Source organism: Coturnix japonica, chromosome 1, assembly GCF_054131305.1.
Source record: "Coturnix japonica strain WE chromosome 1, WE-NBRP24, whole genome shotgun sequence".
Taxonomy (NCBI): domain Eukaryota; kingdom Metazoa; phylum Chordata; class Aves; order Galliformes; family Phasianidae; genus Coturnix; species Coturnix japonica.
In genome coordinates this window covers 137,918,660-137,942,372 of record NC_140663.1, presented here as the reverse complement: position 1 = coordinate 137,942,372, position 23,713 = coordinate 137,918,660, and positions in this window count along the sequence as shown.

Genomic DNA, 23,713 nt, shown 5'->3' with positions numbered 1-23,713 from the left:
CCGTGACTCTTAAATACCTCCAGAGATGGAGTCTCAAGTATTGCCCTAGGAGATCCATTCCAGTACTTACCACGAAGAAATTAAATAAAATCTTGACAGTTTAAATCTGTATTTAAGAACAGAAGAATTATGCCATTATTATCTTCATCTGGAAGATGGACACTGGAAGGAGGGAGTTGAAGAGGAAGGCAGCGAGACTCAATGTTTTCAGGAATCTGTATATAGATAAACAGTTTGATTTTTTATTTGCAGGATTTGCCTTTTCCTGTTTATGAAATTCCATTTTTTTTACTGCTATTTCCATGTCTACATTGTTTTAAACTTTGTAGCAAATATTACTTTATACTGTCAGAGTGATTGGTGTGTCACTGCAGATGTCTACATTTGGATCCAAAAGTGCAGGCTTTTTTAAAAATAACAACCATATAACCTTTAATCTTTTCTTTCCCCCATCTTTATCTTAATGTAAAATTTATCATTACAGCAACTTTTCATAGTAATTTGACAGTCTACATGTGAACAAATGTTCCATGTACTTTTCAACACAGTTTTGTGTTACTATTTCATCCTCCTTATTATAAACACAGAGACTCAGAATACCTATTAAAGACATTTGTTTGACATCTTGATATTTTAGCAATATCTTTTCCTTGATTTATTTTTCCTTCTGACCCTAGCTTTGTGGTTAATGCACAAGTTAGAAGATGGGATTTAGAATTAGCAAAACTGCTATTTTTCTTTTCATTTTGGAAGGTAGTTATTGTTTTGTTTTGTTTTGTTTTCCAGCAAAACTTATCTGCAGCGATTATAGGAAAGGTAAGTATATTTCTAATCATATTCTACTTCACAAGGAGTGCACTGCCTATGGAGGAAAGAAAATTGTCTATTAATGTCTGGAAAGCACTAAATGTATATTCTTATTTTTTCAGTGAAAAATAGAGTTCCCTGACATAAACTCATATTCAAATAAGATCATGAAGAGGTCACTGCAAACAGAGAAAGTCTTAAATTTTATATATACTTTTTTTACTCATAGGTAATTTGATCATGTCTGTCTCACCTGAAAATATGTATCCACATACATACATACATATATATATATATATATATTTACACATACATGTTTATTCCTTTATACTATATATTCTTTTCTTCAGTCAGATAGAACTTTGGGGAAATCCTTTGCTAATAACTACACAGAAAGATAAAATAACAGCATCCTACAAACTGTGTTTACTTATTCTCTCTCCCTCTGAAGAACTTTGTAGTGAATCAAAGAATAACAGAATTATTCAGGTTGGAAAAGACCTCAAAGATCATCAAGATCAAAGATCAACTGCAGCCTAACCATAGTACTCTTAACAACCCTCTGCTAAATCATATCTCTGAGCACCATGTCCAAACAGCTCTTAAACACATCCATAGGCGGTGACAGTTTTAAAAGTCCATTTTGAAAGGTTTAAATTACCAAACTCACACTTCAATTTTTAAGACAAAGGATTCGTTTAAAACTTGAGGGGAAAAAAAAGCAATCTAACTCTGGAAGTCAGCTGCTAGGTTTCAACTGTTACAATGGTTCAACCTTAGTTATCTAGCATAATGCAACTAGAGATGGTAATCCGACCTACAGTCTTTCCTTTGGGATACAGCTACTTTCTAAACTGGAAATTACAGACCACATTAGCAGCCTGAGTGGATCAGATACTCTTCTACCTTACTGGAAAGGATAAAGAAAGTAGGTCATCCATAATAGTTTACAGTAACAAAACAGTGGAAAGAAAGCATTGATTGTCCATGTGTCTTGGTAGCAATTCTGTTATCTTACAGGAGGCTCAGGTTTGAGTCTTCCCTTTTTGGCTGATAAACAGAACTACAGTAACATCAAATTGCTATATGAAGCTCCACTCACTCTAAAGAACAAGGTGAGAATAAAGCAGAAAATAAAAGTATGCTCTCCTAAATAAAAATAAATAAATAAAGATTATTCTTCTGAAACTAGACACATTTCATTATTAAAAAAGAAGACAATATATCCTCACTGTCATGCATTATTATTTAAATGTATGTTTAAATGCATTTAACACAATATTTAATATATTTCTTCTGTAGCATGGATTGCAAGAAGAAAGCTAAGAACGGATGGAAATGTAGCTCCATACAACTTGATTGATACACAATGAACTACAGAAGAAATCAGTAGCAAAGTTGCTGGGAAAAAAAAAAAAAAGAAAAAAAAAGCTAATAATAAATAATCTGGAGATTAACGAAGATTTATTGTATCAGCCAGAAGGAAAAGGTTTTGTAGAATCTCACTGGCCTCAGTCAGTATCCTGCAGGCTTCTGTTTGGAGAGAATAATTATTTTTCAAAGTTTTCAAGTTGTTTACAGCTGAAAGCAGTACAGCAACAGGAAGATGGAGAAGCTCAAAATCCCAGCATGTCAGAGCACTCTCAGATTTGCTCCTTTCAATTCTAGGATTACAATTAGAAGATTTAGGTTAGGATAAAACAAAGCATTGGGATATGATGGCTGGAAAAAAAAAAAAAAATTGTTCTGGACCTTCGCTGTTTCATTGAAAAGTTCATCAAGTTGAAAACAGGTAGTAAAAGTTTTATCATAGCAGGAGATGTATTTAGCCTTTCATTTTCACACAGTTCTTTATTTTTATCTATTTGAAATCGAGGAAAGACTATTAAGTATGCTTTGATCTTATAGTGAAGCAGTGACTCCATCACATCTACAGACAGCCTGTTCTGATACTTTTCTACTGTTTTAGGGAATACATTTTCCCCTATATCCACCAACTCCCACATTGCAATTTTCTTTGTTTTAGTCTAAGAGACTGGTATACTCAGGGATTTCCAGGTAAAAATTATCACATCTTCAGAAGTACATTTTTTTCATGTACTTCTTATTGAAGCATAGAATTAGAGAATGACTTAGGATATAGTTGGCATTCTGGGCTGCAAGTGCACATTGCTGCAAGTCTTTTATCTACCAAGGACCCATAAGTCCTTCTTGGCAGGGGTACACTCAAGGAATTCTTCTAGTCTATATATGTACCTGGGATTTCCCCAACTGAAATGCAACACCTTGAACTTGGTCTGTTGAATTTCATGAGGTTTGTATGGTCCCACCATTTGTGTTTACTAAGATCCCTCTGGATGGCATCCCTTCCTTCTGCCATACCAACTGCACCACTCAGTTTGGTGTCATAAGAAAAATCGCTGAGGATGCACTTGATCCCATTATCTATGTCACTGATAAATATGTTTAAGTGCGTACGTTCTAAACAGACCCCTGGAGGACTTCACTTGTCAGCAGCCTCTATCTCGGCATACACTGACCACAACCCTCTGGCTTTACCAGCCAATTCCTTATTCATCAAATATTTCACTCTTTAAGGCTGTGCCTTTCGAATTTGATTTCTGGTTGATTTCTGGTGAGAGTTGTACATCCAAATGGTATAGGAAGTCACTCAAAGGACTTTACTATGAATAAAAGGAAATGTGAAGAGATGTACTACTCTGCAGAACACTGTGGATTTCAACATTCAAGATAATGTGAAAGCCTCATTTTATTTGTGAAATGTATATTTTTCTAGCAGTAATAATTCATTCATTCTTTTCCATAAGAATTATGCTAATATGGTATTTACCATGTCTTTTCTTGATTATACTTGTAAAGGGAGATGTATATTTGTCTATTACTTACATGATAAGCTGTGTTTTTTGTTTGTTTGTTTGTTTGTTTGTTGTATCACAAAAAATCTAGAATACACATTATGGTTTCTATTTTATTCAGGACTTTTACAGTCACTTTTATTACAAACATAACCACTATTATGCATGTTTATTTTAATGTTTATACAAACCATTTGTCTGTCACAAGGATACATAAATTAAATGCCAAGGTGCCTGGGATAGAGAAGGGGAACCTTAAATCCTAAGAATTCTAAATCATATAAAAAGCAGATGAAGATTAAGAGAATCATTACATCTGCAAGCTCACTAGAAAATTCCAAAAGACTAGGATAGCAAAAAACATATTAATTTTATCTTGATAACATCTCTTTATTCCTTGTAGTGTAGCCCCAGTAGGATAGCCACAAATATGATTTCTCATTTAAGAGTTTACAGGTTTTCAAAGTATTTGACATTTAATAATAATCCTCTATAGTATTGCTCTGAATTCACTCTGTTCTTCTACTCTTTCCAAGTCATTTACTGCTTTGTGCTGTCAGAGGTGAACCTAGGCTGAATTCTGTCTAAACTTTTGTCCGTTCCTATTAGTAACTGATATGGACAATATACATGAAAATGGCAATTATACAGCAGCATATACATAAGAAACATGTAAATGCCAGTTTGATCTCTCTTAGTCCCAAAGTCCAACCAATCTAAATTCTGAAAGGTATCAATATTTAAAACAATATACAGTGATTCACAGAACTGTTCTTGATGTTTTTAACCTGCTTTTCAAGAGTCTTTCTCATAATACAAAGAGACTTCCAGATGGCTAAATAAAATAAAAAGACAACAACAACATTAATAAATTCAGCACATGCTAATTATATCTCTACCAGTTTGAAAATCAGGTCATTTATCCAAATTGCTAAGGTATGTTCATAAGCATGCCATCTCGCTCCAATTTATAGAAGGGAGGCAAGGTTCTTTGATATATTATACCCTGTGTGAGATTAAGAAACAAAAGTTCAAATGTTGGTCCAAACAGTTTATTACAAATATTAATCAACCGAGAAAATGGGGAAGGGAGAACAGCGACACTAAGAATTAGGGTGATGGGGAGGGGAAAGCAGGCAATAGGAAAGGTAGGAAAAAAGCAAGAATTGTGTAAAGCGGGGATAGTCACCACCTGGATGCAGCAATGACCCCTCAAACATCATTTGATTGGTCCAAGGCAAAAGCGCATGGGAGAGCAGCAGCAGAAGGGAGCAGCAGCAGAGTGGCTGTCCACAAGCAGCAAGACAGTCAGTGCAGAGCAGGTGGTGGAGAAATCAGCAGGGTCTCATGCCGCAGGAACAGAAGAGTCCATTGGCAGCAGCAGAGCAGCAGCGAGGGATCTGAAGCCAGATACCTGTTGTTCTTCTATATCATGCAAACATCACATTGTGAGGAATCTGTTGGCAGAAACCTTTCTTCAGCATGCAGGTGTCAGGTCGTGAGGGATCTGATGTCAGAAAAACTAACTTGGTTTTTTAATGGTTGCTGATCCCTCTTTTATCTTCTTTTTTCCCTGTGTACGTGAGATTCCTGGGTGCTTGGATAAGAGTCATGTGCAGCACCCCCTGAGATGGCCATCGTCCTCGAGATAAGACAACTTCAGGGCCATTAAGCTGCAGATTATCTTTCTCTAGTTGCCCCTGGCCTTGTCCATCTGTGTTGTCCCTCAGACAATGGATTTCTCAACCTATGACCAGGACTTGCTTGGACTTGTTCATCTGTGTCCTTCAGCAAGCTTTGAGTCAAAGGTATAACAGAATAATTTCTTACACGTGTATCAGCAGTTGCAAAATTTTGTTACTGACATACTGGGACTAATGCCTTATAAGACAGAACTTAAATCAGAAAGCAGTAAAGAAGTAACACAAAATTAAAAAAAAAAAAAAAAAAAAAAAAAAAAAAAAGAATAAAAAAAAAGAAAAAAAAAGAAAAGAAAACAATGGTAAGGTGAGAAATTGTAGTTTTAAACTGAGGAGTTGATTTTAGTCCATGTTGGAAATGGAAGAAGATGAGATAAAGTTTGAATGACATGTTAAAACAACAGCAATAACAACAAAAAAGCAGCATATTTGAAAATAAAAAAATAAAAGGAGAATCATTACTAATACATCAAAACTAACTGTTGTACTCTCATATTAATAATAATCAAAAGAATCTACTATGTTATGAAAAAATCTTTCTGGAGATTTGAAAAATAGGTTAACAAAAAACAAATACAGTGAAGGAAATAGAAATGTGTTAAAATAGATGGGAAGACTGTTTCAAAGCCCCTCAGCATCTCTTGTAAATGGTTAAATATCTGTCTGCCAATTGGAAGCAGTAAATTAATTTCTTATTTTGTTTTACTTGCACTTACACCTTTTGCTTTACCTAATAAACTGTCTTTATCTCAACCCATGAGTTTTCTCGTTTTTATCTTTCCATTTCTCTTTCCCTTCGGGCATAGGGGGAATGAGTAAGCAGCTGTGTGATGCTTAGTCGCCTGCCAGTGTTAAATCATAATTGTTCAGAGCTGATGAACAATGTGGATCACTTGTGTTCTACACACATTAATTTTCCCCCTGACAGCTACTACATACCATTCGTCTTCTCTAGGATATGAAATTTCAATGGTAAACTTTACTAGAATCCACATAGATCATTTGACAGAGTTCAATTTATGACTTCTAGTGCTCCATGCACCTTGGGTAGACACATGCTTGTCACCTAAAAAGTGAGATTTTCTTTTTTCATAAAACTGACATACACAAATTTATACAAACAAATAAACAAACAAATAAATTCTGTTTCCTTTTGGTTTCCCTTTACTTATCCTAACATCAGCACTATGTACTCTGAGACAGAAATGCTAGAAACATGAGAAGTTTCAAGCAGCTTTGTACATAAGAACACAAACCTCTCCCAAGAACTAATCATTTTTAAGCACTTGCACCACTGTTTCCTTATGCTTACATCTGAGAATTTAAATCAATATAGTATGTCCAACAGGAAGCTAGAAGAAATTGTGTTGCGAGTCAGAAGACTTTCTCCTCTCTTTTTTTTTGTTTGTTTGTTTTGTTTTGTTTGTTTTGTTTTGTTTTACAGTGCACCTGGTTTTGTTAGTTATGAGTTGTGGAGGAATTCAAATAATTTTTCCGTAGGTAAATATTTGCCAGGGGAATATGAATAGCATTAACCTCAACTCACCTGGCAAAACCAGTACAAACATACTTCTAATGAGACTGTATTTTCTTATTTACATCTTTTCAATTGTGACAAAGTAACGAGGAGGAACTTAAGTTCTGAAAGTAGAGAATAGAGTCTAAAGTCCACATTCAGTTTTTTTACTGATTTCTATTGCTCTTAGAAACAAATAATGATTCAAATTATTCATCAGTTCCTCAAAAATCATCCTCACTGAAGAACCACAAAGAAACTGTGAATAGAACCGGGAAGATTTTGTCTCAGTAAATAAAATAGCCTAGGTCTTACAGATGTATCATGTCAATATATTTACTTATCTTTATTTCCCCAAATAGGGTGGCTTTATACCAACCCTTAGGCCAAGACTGTAGAAAAGGATATGTAACATATGAACAGATTTATTGTTTACTATGCTCAAGCTAGCTGAACAGGATTTACTTTTTAATTTAGACTAATTGGGAAGCTGAAATAACTTTCAGTAACTGCAAAAAATATGTTTGATACAATCACTGCCCACTGTGATACAACTAGCCCATTAACAGCTCTTTTCTACCATTTGAGATGCGTTAGGACATACTGGCCTTCTCATCCTGCTGCCACACCAATGATTTCTCCAACAGTCTCCATAACAGAATTATCTGTTAGAGGTCTCAACTACCTCCAATCTTAGGTAGATGAGGTAAGCTCCTGATCTTTACTGACTATACTGAGAATTCAAATATCTAACTCATGTACATTTGCGTGTAGACACACTTAGGTCATAGAATCATGGAATCATAGAATGGTCTGGGTTGAAAAGGACCACAACGATCATCTAGTTTCAAGATCTCTGCCATGGGCTGGACTGCCAGCCACTAGACCAGGCTGCCCAGATCATCCACAACTTCTCTGGGCAATCCGTTCCAGTGTGTCATCACTCTCTGAGTGAAAAGCATCCCTCTGGATGACTTCCCTTTCCTCCACAGTATCAACCACACTACTCAGCTTGGTGTAGCCTGCAAACTTGCTGAGGTGCACAGAATGCTACCATCTATACCATTGATAAAGATGTTGAAGAGTGTTGGTGTCATGGTTTTGTAATGTTGCTGTCAATATTCCACATCATAACATTATGTGCAGTATAGATCATTAAAAAGTTCATACTCCAGTTCCGTGGAATAACAACGTCCTGAATACTCAGCTCTCAGAAGAAAACTATGTATCCCAGAGGACTTCGCATTCACAGATAAGACACAGGAGAAGGACATATATATATAATCTCGCTCCCAGGCTGGAGCTCTCTCTCTCTCTCTCAGATTCTCGGAGACTGGGAAGCGTTCCAGTTGTGTCACCTACAGTTCACAGTAGGCCTCTAGGTTTTTGGGACCACTCTTTCTCTATTTTGTTCGATTTATTAGCCTCAATCATATTGTATTATATTGTGTTCCAAGACCAACCCTTGGGGACATCACTTGTAAACAGCCTCCACCCTGACATAGAACCATTAATCACAACCCTATGGTTGCATCTAGCCAAATAATTCTTAATCCACAAAGCAATTAATCATTCAAATCCTTACCTCTAGAATTTAGAGAGAAGCATGTGGTGAGGGACCATGTCAAAAGCTTTGCAAAAGCTCAGGAGTGTCATGTTTAGTTGTCTAAACATGAACTGAATTCCAGCCATAGCTTTAATTCCTTCTTTTGTCAAGTCACTCAGAACAACATCTTCAGAAATGTCTCCACCCTTGTGATACTATAAAGACTTTCAATCATTTAGAAGCTTTAGTGTTGACAGACTTTTTTATGCCTATGTTTTGTAGTTTAGACTTTGATGATTCATTGTCATGGGAAGGGGAAGGGAATGGGAAGAGGAAGGAAGGAAGGAAGGAAGGAAGGAAGGAAGGAAGGAAGGAAGGAAGGAAGGAAGGAAGGAAGGAAGGAAGGAAGGAAGGAAGGAAGGAAGGAAGGAAGGAAGGAAGGAAGGAAGGAAGGAAGGAAGGAAGGAAGGAAGGAAGGAAGGAAGGAAGGAAGGAAGGAAGGAAGGAAGGAAGGAAGGAAGGAAGGAAGGAAGGAAGGAAGGAAGGAAGGAAGGAAGGAAGGAAGGAAGGAAGGAAGGAAGGAAGGGGACGTGCAGATTTTTTTATGCAGTTCATTGGAGCATTACAATATCATTACACTGTTCACAGTAAAAGGAACAGATCCTATGGCTCAGGAAAGCAGAAACTTTTTGTTACAGTTGACCTAAATTTCACTACAGATACTCAGACAGAGAAAGGAAGGATATGCTAGAGTCACATTGATATGTCAATTGGACAAAAGACACATAAGGTATTTCAAAAGTTAACTTCAATTTTGAATAGCCAACTAATAACAATTTTGTAACATATTTATTTTTTCAAATTTTTGACAAAAAAACAGACAAATAAACAAACAAGAAAAAACAAAAAAAAAAAAGCAAATTACTAGGAACATTATTATTATTATTATTATTATTATTATTATTATTATTGTTTAATTTGTTGTTGTTATTGTTGCTGCTGTTGTTTCAATTTTGAAATGATTACTTGCTGCAGAAATCCACACCCACTGCAAATGTATTTGACTTGAAACAACTGGCATTTCTGAGACTTCTGAGATGTTGACATCTGGATGTTATTGCTCAAAAATAATGATGGAGAGTAGTAAGGTGCTGTGCATTAGTAAATAATTTTCTGTATATTTCTATTTCTATTTATGTTAACTGAGATTATTATAAAATATTCACATTCAAAGAATTCTTCTGATTAATATCACTGTTATTCAGAGCTATGGCAAAATAGTCAGTAAACATATTTTGCTGTCTTACTACTGACTTTTTTCCTTTTTTTCAAAATTTTTAGGTGAGAGATATGGGTGATAACTTCGTATGCTCTCTTTGACAAAGTTCTAGGAATTTTATAGCTTAGATGAACATTAAAGATAAGGTAGTAAAGTGCTTTGAAGCGGGAAGATCTCTGAAGAAGAACTGAAATGAAGGCAGAAACGAGGTGGTAAAAAAGTTGCATGTTCCTATTCTCAGCTTAAACCTAAAAGGACGATTGTACTTGCTTGAAGCATAATCCTTCCTGAAAGCTGCCACAGGCAGGCTCTGCATCTCCCACAACTCAGGCTATACTTAAATAGAACACTTTAGCCTTTAGTATTTTCACAGAATTTTACCGCCTTTGGAGTTTTGTGTCATTTTATTAAATTTATGTTTATGAACATCTTCAAGATTAAGCTTGTTCTTATACTTCTGTGCTTTTCTTTGTGTCTTGGTGATATTTTTAATTTGCAAGCTGAAATTGCTTTGTTTCTAAGGTTTTACTTAGGAAGAATAATAGCTTTCAGAACAACAACAACAAAAAAGGTAAATATTCTAAAATACAGGATTTTATGATTAGCTTACTGTATGTTTGCTTCACACACATATCATGTTGGCTGCTCTTAAAGAAATGGTTACTGTTTTATTATGATGGCCCACATCAAAGGCAGTTGTTGGTGGTCTGGTAGTAGAGTACGAAACCACCTGTTAATATTCTACTACATTTTGTTGCACTGAAGCAGATTGCAGTAGAGAGGCACTCGGACAAAACGGTGTCTTACATAGAAGTGCATATGAAGTAAACATTTATAGCTGAATTGCTCCATGTGGAAAAAATGTACTCATTGACAATGACATTTGCTGACCATCTTATTGATATGAAACAGTGGATATAAACATTGAGGAGGTGGTGAGTAGTGCATTTCAACAGTGGTGGCAGTGGCAGTGGGTCATCACTGGTGTAGATTTTTACTAGTATACTATGCAGGCTCTTGGTCACTGTTGCTTAAAATGTAAATGTAACAGTAGTGACTATGTTGAAAAATATTGTTTTGTAGCTGAATTTTTTTCTCTATCAAATAGTATTATTGTGCTCTTTTAGGTTTCCATAGAAATAAATACATGGAATGCACTGAATGGAAGAATTACTTTCAGTGTGACTTATGTATTTACAGATTACAGAATTTTTAGTATTAAAGTGTGAAAAAACAAACAAACAAATCACAGTAAAACGAATAATTCAAAAACAAAAGTTACAATGTTTAATTTGTGGTGTCTGAGTAAAACATTTCATAAAATACTAATATAGGACTTATTTGTATTGTAGTACACACAGTATACCTTGAAGAGTTGGATTTCATTTAAATATTATATCTGTGCTCTTTTCATTAAATTAACATGAATCAATAGTATCACAGAATCATAGAATCACGAGGTTAGATAGGACTTACAAGATCATCTAGTCCAGTCATCCTCCCATTACCATTCCTACCACAGGCTACTAAACCATATCTTGTAGCTCCAGACACCACTTGAATGCTGTCAGGGATGGTGACTCTACCACGTCCCTGGGCATGCCATTCCAGTGCCTGACTACTCTCTGAGAGAAAAAGATTTTTCTTATATCTAATATAAACCTTTTCTGGTACAATTTATGGCTATTTCCTATGGTCCTGTTTGTTGCCCGAAAGAGGCCAAAATTCTCCTCATCAGATCCTCTCTTCTGGAAGTTGTAGCGTGCAATGAGGTCTCCCCTGAGACTACTCTTCTCCAGACTAAACAATCCCTGCACCCTCAGCCACTCCTCATAAGACTTGTGCTCCAGACACCTCACCAGTTTTGTTGCCCTTCTCTGGACACATTCCAGGGCCTCAGCGTATTTCTTGCAGTGAGGGGCCCAAAGCTGAACATGGTAATCACAGTACAGTCTCACTAGTGCTGAGTACAAGGGGTTGATTACCTCTCTGCTCCTGCTTGCCACACTATTTCTAATGCAGGTTAGGATGCTGTTGGCTTTCTTGGCCACCTGGGCACACTGTCGGCTCATGTTCAGCCGAGTATCAACCAACACCCCCAAGTCCCTTTCCTCTTCACAGTCCTCCAGTCACTCATCCCCAAGCCTATAGCACTGCATGGGGTTATCATGGCCAAAGTGCAGTACCTGGCATTTGGCCTTGCTGAACCTCATCCCATTCACCTCAGCTCAGTGATCCAGCTTACCTAGATCCCTCTGAAGGGCATCCCTACCCTCAGGTTGATCCACACCACCTCCCAGCTTGGCATCATCTGCAAATTTACTGAGGGTACACTTGATTGCCTCATCTAGGTCATTAGTAAATATATTAAATTAGATGGACCCCAGTAACAACCCCTGGGGTACACCACTTGTAACGGGTCACCAGCTGGACTTAAATCCATTAACCTGTTAGGTATGGCCCTCTAGCCAGTTCCTTACCCAAAGGAGGGTATAGCTGTCCAGGCCACGTGAAGCCAGTTTCCCCAGAAGAATACTGTAAGAAATCGTGTCAAAGGCTTTGCTGAAGTTTAGATAGACTGTGTCAACAGCCTTCCCCTCATCTACCAGTCTGGTCACCCATGCTAGCTTGGCCTGATCCCCTGGATGCCACACATGTGCCATGTGATCTCACCCAAGATGATTTGTCCCTGGTACTGAGGTCAGGCTGACAGGCCTCCAGTTCCCCATATTCTCCTTACAGACCTTCCTGTAGACAGGAGTCTCATTGGCAAGTCTCCAGTCCTCTGGGACCTCTCCAGATAACCAGGAGTGCTGGTAGATGGCAGAGGGTGGCTCAGCAATCACCCCATTCAGGTATATTTTCTCCTTGTAAGCAAAGAAAAAAATGAGGCATCAGGTGTAACTAAGAATGAAATATTTATTATTGGACCAATTAAATGAACTATACTACCAAGGTCATTAAACACTGTGTTATTTTTCAAATCAAAACATCTTTGTTAACTGCAATATTAAAGTGCCTTATAACATTAGAAAGCGTATAAATTCAAAACTATTCCGTTATGCCAATAGAAAATCATTAACAGTAATAATAATTTCAGGTACAATAGTAAGGAAACAAACTAACATTTTCAGGAAATTATAGTTGTGCATGTGTTTTTTCTTCGTATCTCTGAATAAAATGCATATTACTGTGATACTACAGAGATACTGCTAGTTCTCATTTCCCTTTCTCTCTATTCCATTCTGTATTCAGCAATTGTTAAAGTAGCTTCAACACAGAAGTGATGCTGAAAAAGAAAAGAACAGGTGCACAGTACTCGTGTTTGATCACAGAGATTTTTTCCTTTCTCTGAGATAGGACTGTTAGCAAGGACAGCTAGCTTGCCATATGGCACTTTGTCCCAAGGGAGCAAGAGAGAATTTAGGTCCTGATTCACTGGCCTCTGAAATTACTGGTAGTTATTACATTGATCTCTGTGAGTGCCAGACTGAATATTTAACTATTGTCCATCACTCAGAGAGGAAAATTAAAAGGGCAGGACTTTTCTTGGCTTGTTGCCAAAACAGACTATCAGCAACACAGAAACCTAGGCACCTGCTGTTGTAGATTATTTTGCAACGTACTCTGACCTGTCTCAAACTACCAGTATAAGTGCCCAATTAAATCCCTTAGTAAAAAGATTAGACGCTTTATTCTGAATAGCAAGATGGCAATTTTGTCATAAAATTATAATGGCATAAACTCCATAGGTAAGGATGCTGAGTTGAAACAAGATAATAGTGTAAAGCACTGCTGAAGTAGAGGAACATGTTTATAGAAGCATGCAAATCTTTAACAGTGCAAACAAATTAAGCTATATTTTCCATGGAACTATATTTTTGTAAGCAATTGAGAAGTTCAAATAGAGATCTCCAACTACTCTGCTGTTTTACATACATTTCGAAGTAGGTTCCAGTTCAGGCTTGGGAAGACTGATTTATTATTAGTATATCATCTAATAATCAATCAATAAACAAACAAACAAATAAATAAATAAATCTTATCTACCCAGAGGAGCACAAAAGACAGACAATCATAGGTATTTTAATAATTCACTTCAACAGTTCAGAGCCATTGATTCAACTGACCAGTTTGCCTAGATCTCTAACCTTGCTTTTCCCTCTAACTTAATAGTTAGAGCTGTGCTGTCACTGTAAGAATGATTCTGTGCATAGGGAAAACAGTGCATATTGCACACACAGTGAATGCCTTCTTTTGCTTCTGGGCCTCTAATATTTTATTTTGCCAGCTATCTTTCTAAGTAATGGTTCCTCTCCCTTATGGAATGTATGTCTCAATTGAAATGGACTGCCTGTTTTCTTTCTAAGTGTGTCACATATGACTCAAATATTAAGAGGGGCAGCGTTTAGTCTTACTTTAGTCTCTTTCCTGTTTTTGTTTGTTTGTTTGTTTTTGGTTTTTGTTTGTTTTTGTTTTGCTGAGGCTTGTTCAGGTTTAAATGTGTGCTATTTACTGTTGGCATTGGTATCTTTTGTGTATGTGTGTCAGTAGCTATTTCTTTCAAAAAAAGCTTAGTTTCATAATGGATTTTTTAAAAAAACTAATATGATATCTTATTACTTGTGTTTGCATGATTTTATCATCCACATTTTTTACTGCATCTTACAAAAAATCGCCTTTAAAAATCTCCTTTAAAAATATTTAAAAATTTAATTTTAATTTAAAAATCATATTCATTTCACATATGATTTTGTTTGATATAAAATAGAGCAATAAAGTTTAATTTTATGAAATATTTTTCAAAAACTTTATCTTTTAAGCTTCAATTCAGAATGTGGTTTTCAAATTGACGCTTAAGTTTCCCCATAAAAATTGTTCTTTTTTTTTTTTTTTTTTTTTCCTATGGATGCTTAAGTGTTTATAAAACCTCTCATCTCTATTTCTTTTTACTTAATGCTATAAATTTGTAACAAATTTACGTGCAAGCTTTTGTCAGAGTCAATGCATAATTTACATAAAGATCATATCAAGTATAATTCAGCATAGCTGCAATTTTCCTAATTTTACATATTTTGAATAACAGTAGCCCAGCATCAAAAAATGCTTAGCATTTTTATATCTGCATGCAAAAGAGTCAACGTATTGCAAGTCACAGACATAATATTAAAAACAAACAAACAAACAAAAACACTATGAAGTAAAGAAATACAATTTCTTTGTTTAATCATGTTTATTTTAATATTATGGGTTTTTTTTGTTTTTTTGTTTTTTTTCTTAATTCATGCATACAATTCTTTGACAACAATGTTCAATGAAATATTTTTTATATCTTACAGAGATTCCAAAAATATTTTGGAAAGCACATCTTTATTAAAAGGAAATCCAACTCCAATTCCAAATAGTAGAAAATCTTTTATGGAAATTACTGTACATCTATTGCCAGAGATGTTAGAGATTAAGTTTTTTTAGATCTCTGTCAAAAGCTATATGGCTAATCAGGTATGACTGCATTTTATTATGTATTCCAAATGACTAGTGGCACATACTAAAACCAAATTCATATAATATCTAAACTGACCATCACCCCTGATCCTATTACTAGGCTGACTTTACCTATTTACAACCTCCTTTCAGGTAGTTGGAGAGAGTGACAAGGCCTCCCCTGAGACTCCTCCAGACTAAACAATCCCCCATTCCTTCAGCCATTCTCATAAATCTGCTCCAGATCTCTCATCCACTTAGTTGCCCTTTTTTGGAAATAATCCAGGTCCTCAATGTCTTTCTTACAGTGACGAGCCCAAAGCTGAGAAGTATTTGAGAAGTGGCTTCACCAGTGCAAAATACAGAGAGATTATCATCAATCTGATCTTATTTGGCTACGCTATTTCTGAATGCCAGAATGCTGTTGGCCTTCTTGGTCACTTCAGCACACTGCTTGCTCATGTTCAGCTGGTTATTGATACTCAAATCCCCTTACTCCATGCAGCTTTCCAGCCACTCTGCCCCATGTCTGTAGCATGAGGTTGTTGTGACCAAAGGGCAGGACCTGGAACTTGATGTTACTGGACTTCATACAGCTGGCTTCAATCAATCCAGCCTATGCAGATCCATCCTCCTCTCCTCAGTCAGGTCAACACTTCATCTCAGGTTTATTTCATCTGCAAACTTTCTAAGTGTGCACTTAGTCCCCTTGTCCAGATCATCAGTTCTTTTCTCTCTGAATTATGACTAAGAATGAAAATAAGAGGAATATTACAAGTATTATAAGAACTCTCATGGTAGTCATAGCTGAATAATGGAACATTATTATTCCTGTATAGGAGAAAAACTGCAAACCAATAACAGATCTAATTTTCTTTTTTTTCAGTTGTAATGTAAGTAAAGCTTGTTAGTAACAAAGTCTATCATTTACTTAAAGCTGTCATATATGGGAGAAAAACTCCTTTTTCAATTTTGTCATTCTTGCTACTCATACTTACCAGAATAAGCAAAGGTTTTTCGCCATTTAGTTATGAGAAAAAAAGAAATCAGAGAAATGAAGAGAAGCACTACACATTTTATCAGAATAGAATTCTACTTGCATCCCTTCACCAAGACAACTTGTTCTTTCCCCTCTCTGCTTGACAGAAAGACTTTATTCCCTATAATGTTACTGAAATCAAGGGGAAACCTAGAGAGTATGGCTCCGCTCCATGGTAATAAGGGTAATAGAAATACAGGCTTTGGAAAATTAGAATCTTTTCTTCTTGGATGTTTTGCTTCCTTTGCAGTGCTCCCACGGAGCCCATGCATCACGACAAAAGGAACAAGGAGCAGGAGGAAGCCAATGAATAACTCTTCCTGCTGATATGGTTTTTTGGTTTCATACAGCCAGTCATGACTGATCTCATAGCAACGGCAATCAGCATGTAAAGGCAAGGTCTTTTCTCTGACTTGCACATTAAATTAGGAAATAGTCATTTAAGCACAGTAGCCTCCTGATTAGGAAAGAGGTCATATCTAATTCTACTTCAGTTCTTGCTTTTACTTATTGTTTTCTTTTGTAGCTATGGCTGTGCATACATACATGATTCCTGCTGTTTTTTTGTTTTGTTTGCTTTGTTTTGTTTGTTTTTTGTTTTCCTATAATTTGCTGCAGAATAATATGGATAATCTTCATTGTGACAGCTGGTGTAACTTTATTTACTGTAGTAAAAGCCAGTTTTTCTTTCATAGTACATTTATAAAAATTCTGATAGTAATCTGTGTTTTTATGGGAAATACATAGAATCAAAGATTTTAATTTCCTTCTGTTTTCACAAACCATGCAAGCTAGTCATTTGATAATCTTCAGGAAGATTTTTAATTGATGAAATGGGCTGAGTATTTTTTAAAACAAAGCTTTCATTAGAAAGCTTTTTTCTAGAGATACAGTCTCACAAAATTGCTTCTGATATGAATTGTACTTATGGAAACTGGAGAAACATTATAGAATGCATAAAATTTACTGAAAGTGACTGCAGGACTTTTTCAGTATAATTTGCTATACTACAAGAGGATGTGGTATTTTATTTTATTCTACCACCACTTTACATTTTTTCTCTCCAGTGGAAGCAGACATTTGCCTGGTTATCCTGCTTTGCGCATATCAAAATTGAATATTTAGAAAATCATATTATAATCCTCAAACCACAGAGTTTAAAGCTTATTAACTGTTCGTTTCTGTAAGAAAGCATCTATCTTTATTCACATTTATGCCTACATCTGTAAGCAGGTAATAAAGCTTACATATATATATATATATATCATATAAAGCTTACATATATATATATATATATAATGATTAGAAAGGATGCATAATAACAGTGAAATATGAATGGAAATTCTGTTAACTGATTATGTAGTAATACTGTTATGTGTTTGCCAGTTACACAAATAAAAAGGAAATTCAAATCAAAAACAAAAAACTGTTTTGCCTCTTTATCTAGAAGCTGATTATATTTATTTTAGTAAAACTAATATCTGTATATACTTCAATGAAATAAATGGATATTTTTTTCTTCAATAATATCAGAAGTCCTTGCACTTGATTGTTGTTATTTTTCCCCTCTCCTCTCCTCTCCTCTCCTCTCCTCTCCTCTCCTCTCCTCTCCTCTCCTCTCCTCTCCTCTCCTCTCCTCTCCTCTCCTCTCCTCTCCTCTCCTCTCCTCTCCTCTCCTCTCCGCTCTTCTCCCCTCCGCTCCCCTCCCCTCCCTTACCCTCCCCTCCCCTCCTCTCCCCTCCCCTCCTCTCCCCTCCTCTCCTCTCTTCTCCTCTCTTTTTTCTTTTTCCCTTTTCTTTTCATAATTCAATTTTAAATGAGATAGAGAAAACTTGCTCCACATTTGTTCTCGTGACCAAGATGTAGTAAATCAAAGCACACAAATTTGGAAATTTTAATTAATTAAATATGTTTTAAATTGATTAAAGTGGAACTGTACGATACCTTTAAGGTTGAGAAATGCCATTACACCTGCTACCTCTCTCAAGATGTTAAGAATGGAGTAACACTGCAGGGTTGTGAACAGCTGAGGTGAAATTATTTTGCTGTGTTAATGAAACTGCAAATGGTTATTTTCAGTCATTAATTTGCAGCTTTGTCCAGTCCTATGACTCCACACTGACCACGCAGTCTACAATAATGTATTAATATGTATTTGAGTATTTGAATTATGACAAGACGTGAGTTTCTGAAATAAACCTTGTACTTGTCTAAACTTTCTATAAATCAGGTCATTTTGAAGTACCCTCAGAAAATGTGAAATTGGAAGATGTACCAAAGAATGCCCCTGCTGTGCTCCAGCTGCAGAAGTGTTCAGTCCCTGAGACAGGATTGCACCATCTGTGAACTCATTCTCCTCAACCACACATCAAATAAATGTAACAACCACCAAATAAGTATATGCAAGGCTTCCAAGCACATCCCAGATAATATGAAGTGCCTGTGTGGGCTCCAGAAACAAACCCTCCAGTTACACAGACTATGGTATCTGGTGAGCTGTGCAAAAGGAGTGTTTATATAAAGAAAGGAAGAATAACTTGTTCATTGTACATATTTTGGTTTCTGGAATCTGCTCACAATCAAGAAGGAACGTTAGGTCGCTTGTTAAAAAAGAAATTGTAAGCATTTTTTTTTTCTTGCAACCCCTCACTGCATTTGTTACTCAAGTTCCAACTGAAGTCCTGCTTTAATGAGTTAGGCAGGAATCCTATTTACAAATTATTATTTTACTATAATACTGTGAATTTTAATGACAACACTAGCTTTTTCTGTAATGGAAATAAGATCTTCCACAGGAAAAGCAAAAAAGAAACCAAGGGACAAAACACTTATATTTAGTCATGTAAAAGCTGGACACGCAGCATAGTTACTGAATGAGAAGTTAGTCTACCATCAAATAATAACAATAACAATAGAAATAATAATAATAATAATAATAATAATAATAATAATAATAATAATAATAATAATAATAATAATAATACCACCCATTTTAGTACCAATAACCTACTGGAGATGTACATACTTTTCAAGTGAGAATACAGAGATACTGCACATTTAGTTTAAACAAGAATGCATACATTGAGGTGGCTGATATCATAAGAAATAAATGTCAGAATACATTGTCTGTGAATTTAAAAAAATGGTTTGAAATTTAGAAAACAAAAAAACAAATCCCTCCCTCATGACAAGCCTTGAGTCTACTGTTTAAAATTTCTGAATATTTTGTTTTGTCATATTAACATATCCTTAATTACCAAAAAATAACATTTTAAAAATTATTAAACAAAATACTAACATAAATATTTACATATTCAGATACATACTTTCAATTGGATTTTTAATACAAAATAAAATAAATGTGCCTATGTTTACTTGTTTGGGGGTGATATTTTTTTCCTCCAGACAATGAATATCAAATACTTAGCTCAGCAAAAAGTTAAAACTTCATCAAAGATAATGGCATTTTAAAATCCTTTAAAACAATGGTCAAAGATAAAAAAATAAATTATGCCAGTGTGCAATAGCTGCTTCATAAGAAATGGTAAAAAACAGGCAACTAAATCAGTTTTATCTCCACAATATTCATCCCAGCTGTGGAAGCTTGCTTTCTTAAAAAAACAAAAACAAAACCAAAAGAAAAGTAATTTTCTAATTTATTTTTCATCATTTCATCAGTTCTCTTCCACATTTCAAAAAAACAAAACAGCAACGAACTGAGAAAACCTGTTAAAACAGACTATATCTCCAACAGTGCTTAAAGGCACTTTGAAGACATACTGTTTGCTGAAAAGAACAGTATCAAAGGTGCATTGTGCCAAAGGTACTTTCGCTTCTTTTATTTAAAAAGAAAAAAAAAAAAAAAGGTGTTGGATTCTACTATTGACCACCTACAGTCATGTGTAACGAGCCATTCTCTGAAGCATTTTAGCACAGTAGACAAGGTTGATGCTGGATAAGAACTGTTATTAGCAAGTACGCAGACACCAGTTGAAATTAATGTCTATACTACTGGTTAAGCTATGCTTTCAGACAAGTTTAAAAGAAATGTTGTTCCACAGATTTTCCTCCTCATGACTAGATAACTATAAATGTAGACTATATTTGATTAATACAATTATTGCATATTTGCATTCAAGATATATAAACTACACAATCTTTTTCTTTGCCTGGATACTCTAGTGCACATATACTTAGGAACAGGCTCTCTGAAATCTGTCAGAGAAAAGAACATGTTCAACATATTAATCAGGGGCTGGCTAACACAGAAGTCTCTATGCTTCTGCCATAGAGAGATGATATTTGCAAAAGATGTTTCTGTTGAATCAGGATAGCAAATTTACATATTGTTAGAGTATTGCATGATTTTGATTTGAGGTTTACTTTATATTTTCAAAAGCAGAAAGCATACTACAGTGCACAGCAATATAGAATTAGAAAGATGCAACGGGACAATTTTCCAAATAATTTGTCTACACCAACTTATAATGAATGAATGACAAAAACATAAAATAATTCATTATTTGTCTATGTGGAAATCAAGAAGCCAATTCTATGTGAAGTAAATCACTGCAAATCTAGAAAGAAATCAGTATGCTTTGTCAGGAATTCCCTTCTGGCACTTAGCTTTCATGGTTGACTACACTCAAAGCTAAGCTTACCTTCACCCTTCAGTACAAGTTGATGTATTCATTGATTACTAAAAAACACGTTCTCTTTGGTTCTTAAGTATTCTATATATAAACCACCCTCTACAAAGCAGTGTTTTCTTAAATCCAATAATTTCTCCCATTTAAAAAAAAATATATATATATATATATATGCCTTAAGTAAAAACAGTCTCCTCTGTATAGTACAGAACAATAATACAATAATACAATAGATCTCCTAATTCAACTTAATTACAGTCTAATCTAGAATAAATATTTCTGTCTTTCTAAACTTAGTTTACTCAGAACATCTAAAATATATTTATTTGTGCTATATTTTTAGAAAAATCAGATTCTGTAGATTGTTCACTCTTTGAAAAAAGATAAAGTTAGCTTGGAGACAACAAAGAGGATGACAGAGAACATTTAAAATTTTGAATTTTATTCATTTGTTCATTTGAATTCTGTTTCTGTAACTATATCTATAATACTGAACTAAGTCTCTGGCACTGAGACAAGCTGGCACAGCACAGCTTGTGCCTAGGCTAGCAAACTACCCTACCCCCATTTCATGGTATGTGGCACAGGCCCTGACATGGACCTTGTCCTACAGCATTGCCACTCATCTGCAGCATGACTCAGCAGCTTGTTATGTGGAACAACCTTCTCTGTCTCACATGGCACATGCTGCACCTTCAGAGGATTTAAAGAGGTACTTTTACACATTCTTATGTAATAAGTATTGCGCACTCTATCACCTTCCTTATAGCATGGATGGATGCAAGGCATTTATTTACATCTGCTCTCCTGTATGTCTTCAGCTCTCTCTAAGAAGCCCATATTCACATATTCCTTGCCAGTAAACTCTAAAAAAAAAAAAAAAAAAAGTGATAGGTCAGGAATAACTTCTTAGTCAGACAGGATGTGAAAGCATGGAGAAATGCCCATGTGGCATAGCAGGCTGAGATGGGTCACATTAGGAAAAAAAAATAAAATAGTATGTCAAGAGGGTGTTGCCTTTCCTTTAGGAAGAAGCAAGATGAACCTTTCGACTGCTTCTGGTTCCAGGCCCCAGCTCTCCACTACCCACAACTCATGAACATATTGAAGCAAGTATAGATTAAGACCTGTAACAACTCCCAAGTGATTAAACACTGATAAAGCAAATATTGTTCATCCTGAAGATGAACAGGGAATGAGGGGCAGTCTATCAGTGTATATAAGTCACAGAATCACAGAATCATAAGGTCTGGAAGGGTCTTCTGGCAAACAGCTAGTCCACTCCCTCTGCTAAAACAGCTTCCCTGTAGCAGATTACACAGGTAGGTGTCTAGGTAATATCTTCTGGGAAGGAGGCTCCACAGCTTCTCTGAGCAGCCTGTTCCAGTGTTCTGTTACCCTCAGAGTTCTTCCTCATGTTCATATGGAACTTTCTGTGTTCCAGTTTTTACCCATTGTCTCTTGCCCTGCCTCTGGACACCACCTGATAGAGCCTGGCCCCATCCATTTACCTTCACTTCATATATTTATAAGCATTGACAAGAACCCCTCTTGAGATCTTGTCCAAATTGAACAGACCTAGGTCTCTTCGCTTTTCCTTACAAGGGAGATGCTCCAGTCCCCCAATCATCTGAACTCTCTAAAGAATTTCCATGCCTTTCGTGAACTAGAGACTCCAGAATTTGATACAGTACTCCCTTGACCTGTTGCCCATGGTCTTTTTAATACACCCCAGACAAATACTGGCCTACTCAGACACAAGGACACGGTGATGCCTCATGGTCAACCTGTTGTATGTGAGGACATCCAGGTTCTTCTCCTCAAAGATCCTTTCCATCATGCTAGCCCCTAACCTGCACTGATTCATGCAGTTATTCCTCCCCAGGTATGGGACTGATGCCTGTCTTTGCTGAACTTAAGTTCTCTCTCCCCAACTCTTCAGCCTTTCCATGCCACACTTAGTGGCAGAACAGCTTTCTGGCCTGTCAGCCACTCCTCCCACATTTGTATCAGCAACTTTGCTAAGGGTACATTGTACCCCTTCATCCAGGTCACTGATGAAGTTGTTGAACAAGATCAGACATAGAACCAATCCTTGGGGAATGCCATTAGCTACAAGCCTCCAACTAGACTATGCCACTGTTCACAACACTATGAACTCTGTCAGTAATCCAGCTCTCAATCCACTTCACTGCCCATTCATTTATCCCAGAATTCCTAAGTTTACCTATGGGGATGTTGCAAAAGACAGTACTGAATGCCTTTCTGAAGTCAAGATAGACAACTTTCACTGCTCTCCATCTACCCAGCTAGTCATTACATCATAGAAGGCTGCTGGTCAAGCATAATATCCCACTGATTGACTATTCCTGATAACCTTCCTCTTGCTTGGGGATAACATCCAGAATAATTTGCAGATGAAGAGCAGTTTAAAAAAAAAAAAAAAAAAAAAGGCATCTTTTCTCAGTAAAATATGGTCAAAAAACAGGATAACAGATAGAAAATGAAACATATTAAATTCAATTTAAATGTAAGATTTTTACTTGTGAAGCTGGTCAAGGACTGGAAAAGTCTCCCAGAGTTCACAGAATCATAGAATCGTACAATCACAAGGTTAGGAAGGACCTACACAATCATCTAGTCCAAATGCCACTAAACCATATTGTGTAGCTCTTCATCCAGATGCCTCTTGAACACTGCTAGGGTCGTTGACACCACTTCCCTGGGCAGGCCATTCCAGTGCCTGACCACTCTGAGAGAAAAAGTTTTTTCTTATGTCTAATCTAAACTTCTGCTGGCAGCTGAGGACTCTCTGTG